Source organism: Mus caroli, chromosome 3, assembly GCF_900094665.2.
Source record: "Mus caroli chromosome 3, CAROLI_EIJ_v1.1, whole genome shotgun sequence".
Lineage (NCBI taxonomy): Eukaryota > Metazoa > Chordata > Mammalia > Rodentia > Muridae > Mus > Mus caroli.
Window position 1 is genome coordinate 33,207,201 of NC_034572.1, and position 4,794 is coordinate 33,211,994.

A 4,794-nucleotide genomic window follows, 5' to 3' on the forward strand; every position below is an offset into this window, starting at 1 on the left:
CTCTCCTCTCCTCTCCTCTCCTCTCCTCTTCTCTCCTTTCCTCTTCCTCTTCCTCTTCCTCTTCTTCTTCCTCTCCTCTTCCTCTCCTCTTCCTCTCCTCTTCCTCTCCTCTTCCTCTCCTCTTCCTCTCCCTCTCCTCTTCCTCTCCTCTTCCTCTCCTCTTCCTCTCTTCTTCTCTTCCTCTTCTCTTCTCCTCCTCTTCTCTTCTCTTCCTCTTTTTTCTCTTTCTCTTCTCTCTCTCTCTCTCTCTCTCTCACTCTCTCTCCCTCCCCTCCCCTCTCCTCCCCTCCCCTCCTTTCCTCACCTCTCCGGGTTCCTTGAGATACCTACCGTCTCTCAAACAGTAAGGTGGAAAGCAACTGAGGGAGACACTTAACATCAACCCCAGGCTTCCACAAGCAAGCGCATACATATACAGACCCTCGGGAAGACGGCCGCATGTACCCCTCCCCCATACACATACACATACACATACACATACACATACACATACACATACACATACACATACACATACACATACACATACACATACACATACACAAAATAAGACGAAACCCAGAAAGAAAAGGCTACACAGGCTCCTCAAGGAATAAATCTTCTCGCTGGAAACTGAATGAGGAATCTCACTCGTCACAGAGAAAGATGAAGAGAAAAGCAGAGAGGGAAGGACCAGAAGAGTTTCCAACACTAGCTACAGCCTTGGGAACTGGTAACAGACTTTAATGAGCCATGTCAGCAGCAAACCCACACTCTTGATTGAGGGGTTAGCGCCCTTCCGAGATGCTGTTCTACACAGGTTAATCATCATTCCTCCCCAGGCCCCAGCGCACAAACTAAGCTTAGTTCATTTATTCATGCTCTGCTCCCATTGATTCCTTCCTCCATCCACTTATCCTCTCAACAAATAATTTATTGACTGGTTTCCAAGAAGAATCCCTTTTCGTGTTTTATCTGCGGTGTGGGAGACTAGCACCAAGCGCTGGGCGCTGAATAGATTCTTCCCGGCAAGCTTACACCTGTCGGCAAATGAGGCTGGAAAATGTTCCTGAGGGGGCAACATAATATGCTGTCTCCAGGCGCAACCTTTGCACATCAAACACTCCGTGAAGAAAGAGGCCAGCTGGTGTGTGGAACTCTCCCTGAGGATCCCACTGTGCCAAAGCTGCTCAAAACAAAAGCTCCCGATGGCTGGCACTCCTGGGAGGTGTAGGTCAGCCGGAGCTTTTCCGCGACTCCTTCTTAGTATCTTCACAGGAGAACCGCCTCCCTCCTTTGCGTATAATCTTTTCCCTTCCAGTGACAAGGTAGATACACAGGGAGGTGATAATTGATGTTAAGTGTACGCAGTTTCGCTTCGCTGTCGCGTCCCAACTTGAGCTGCAGACATTTCAAGTTTCTTCTGGTGAATCATGTCGGTGCTGAGTGATGGATTGACAGTTGCTCTTTGAACGGATTCTCCCTGGAAGTTATGGACCCTTCACTTTGGACTCTCTAGTCTAGTTTCTGTCTCTTTCTTGTACTGTGTGCGTTTTCTAACTGTCTTAATAATACTCCTCCCCTCTATTACTGATTCTATGGAATCGATCATCAGTGGACTGAGCTTCCAAATCCTTCTGTGCAGCGCTGGTTAAAGCCATATGAATAACTTCCATCAAGACTTTTGTGTTTAGCAGAAAACCCAAGTGTAAGTCCATGATATACTGGGTGGGTTTTTAGGACCAAGATTGATTTAGTGGTTTATTTTTAATGTTTAAACATTGAAAGGTAGTAGATATTTAGGTATATATTCTAAAATATTTTAGTGTACATTTCTGTGAATTTGGCTAATACATTCTCTTCTATCACCATAGGGGAACTTGGAGCCTGGGGAGACAGCTCAGATGCTAAAGAGCTTGCTGCCCAAGCTTGCAGACCTGAGTTTAATCCTCATCATCTAGGCTAGGCTGGCCGGAATCACACACAGTCCTGGCTCTGCCTTTCCAGAGGTGGACTTACAAACATGTACCAAATGCCTGTTTTGTTGTGTGTTTTTTTGTTTGGTTGTTTTTTGTTGTTTATATGTCTCTTGGTGATCTAAACTCAAGGCTTCATGCTTGTGTGGCAACTGCTTTGCTGACTAAGCCATCTTTCTACACCCAAAGGCTTCTGTTTGATTTATTTTATTTATTTTTTTTTAATTTTTTTTGTCATCCAGGAAAACAATAAAAGCACCTCTCTTTCTTTCTTTCTTTCTTTCTTTCTTTCTTTCTTTCTTTCTTTCTTTCTCTCTCTCTCTCTCTCTCTCTCTCTNCTTTCTTTCTTTCTTTCTTTCTTTCTTTCTTTCTTTCTTTCTTTCTCTCTCTCTCTCTCTCTCTCTCTCTCTCTCTCTTTCTTTCTTTCTTTCTTTTTCAGAGCTAGCTACAGGTCACATACACTAACTAGACAGTAGTATTTTCATATTTATGCCTTCAGATGCAGTAAAATGAAACATATCTATTCTTTACTGACTTTCCAGTTTGGAGTTCCCATGCCATTTGTGCAGAAGCTGAGACAGAGTTCAGAGGCAGATGCACAGGAGCTCCTGAGCTGGGACCCTGGACCTTCCAGACTGTCATAGTTCCAGAATGTTTACAAAACACAAGCCAAAATGCTTTGCTCTAGACCATTGTGATCTATAATCACACAACTGTACAAATAGCACACCAAACTTCATATTTATCCAATGAAGTAGCCACTGATCCCCTCCCCTCAACCATTACCTATCATCTATAAATGTCTATGACAACAACTATTTCAGTCTCTACATCTGGGTGAAGTTATGAGGTTCATTGCCAAGGACCAGCCTCAGCCCCCTTGGGAGAGGGTCCTGAGGAAGGAGTGTTTGGGAGTCAGATGGATGCAAGCTGACAGCTCTGTGAGCTGCTCAAGATGGCTCTCTCTTACAGACCAAAGCCCAGCCTTTTATTTAGGATAAGCTACCTTCTTAGGAATTGTATTTTAACTCAATCATTTACCCCATGTTCCCTTTTGATTATCCCATGAATCAGAATTTTATGACTTTAGACCCTTGACTCTAAAGACAGAGCTACATGGCTGAAGCTGCTGAGTTCTGCTTCTTGCTGGAGCTGGAACATGGCCTCGTTATTCTATACATTATCACTAGCTTTCTGTTTTCCAACTCCTTCCCTGACTAAACTTGGATATTCTGGAACTTGCTCTATAGACATACCTTATACTCAGACATCTAGATGGTTCTGTCTCCTAAATGCTGGAATCAAAGACATGTACTACCATGCCTAGACCTAAGATTTTTTTTTTTACCTATAACTTGCTCTGTCCCAGATTAGCCTTGAACTCAGAGATCTGCATGCCTTTGTCTCCTGGTATTAAAGGTGTATACCTCCATGCCTGAGCCTAAGCTTTTCATGGCCACCATTCTTCAAGATCTGGATCAAAAGCCTATGTCTTCCAGTCTCAAGATCTGGATCACAGTGTGCCCTCTATTTCTGGATTTTAGTTCATTCTAGATTAAAAGTCTAAACTATTCCTTGTTCAACTGCAAACACAAATAATAAGCTTAGCCTGGTGGGATCTTACTCTGAGATCACCACTCCTTAAATCTCATTATCTCCTTCCTTAATACCTTTCTAACAAAGTTAGGTCATTAGTGCAGCTGCCTCTGACATTTCAGATTCATGAAGGCCCTCACACAATTCATACTAAATCCTTATCTTACATTGATTAATATAGTCTTGAACTCATATTTACAGAATTCTTTCCCACAGCCTTAAGGGCTTTCCTGAAGGTCAGGACATTTTGCTGAGGAACACCAGACACATTCTTGCTTCCTGGAATCCTGCTGTTTCTAATTATCATGGAGTCATTAACCTTGGCAGGGAGAACATTCCCAGAAGGAGGAACAGAACATAAAGTATATACATTATTATACAAACAAGCCTTACACCTACAGCAACTGTCAGCACTGAAGAAGACCCATACCCTGCTGGCTCTGCTCCTAGGGTAGGAACAATGTCACACCACCCCTTCCATGACCATGCCAGACCTACAGTTCATGTCACTTTGTGCATGTCTGATTCCATTTACACAATGCTCTCCATTCGTGTCATCACAAATAACAGGATTTCATTCTTTCTTAGGGTTCAATATTCCATCTAGTATCACACCCCATATACTTTAGCCATTAGTCAATCATCTGACAAACTCTTACATATTGTTCCAGTGCACAAGAGAGACAGACATCTCTTCAATATGCTGAGTTCAATTCCTTTGTGTAAATGCCCAATAGTGTTGTTTGTAGATCATTCAGTGCCTATATTTTTAACTGTTTGAGGATCCTGTATAGCATTTCTCATAATGATCATACTACTTTACACTCCCTCCAAAAGTGTATTTTCTCTGCATAGCCACCAATGATTGTTATCTTTTGTCTCTTGGCCCATAGTCATGATTATTGAAATAAGGTGGCTGCTCATTTTGGTTTTGATTTGCATTTTCATGACTATTAATGATGTTGGGTATCTTCTTTATAGATCTGTTTGTTATTTACATATTTTCTTTTGAGAAAGCTATTAGGCCCACTGCTCATTTTTTAACGTATTTTTTAGTATGCTATTAAGACTTGGGCTCCTTCAACAACATCAAAGTAAATGGTGAGAAGCTTGAAGGAATCCCACTAAAATCAGGGACTAGACAAGGCTGCCCACTTTCTCCCTACCTATTCAACATTGTACTTGAAGTCCTAGCCAGAGCAATTTGAAAACAAAAGTAGATCAAGGGGTTACAAATTGGAAA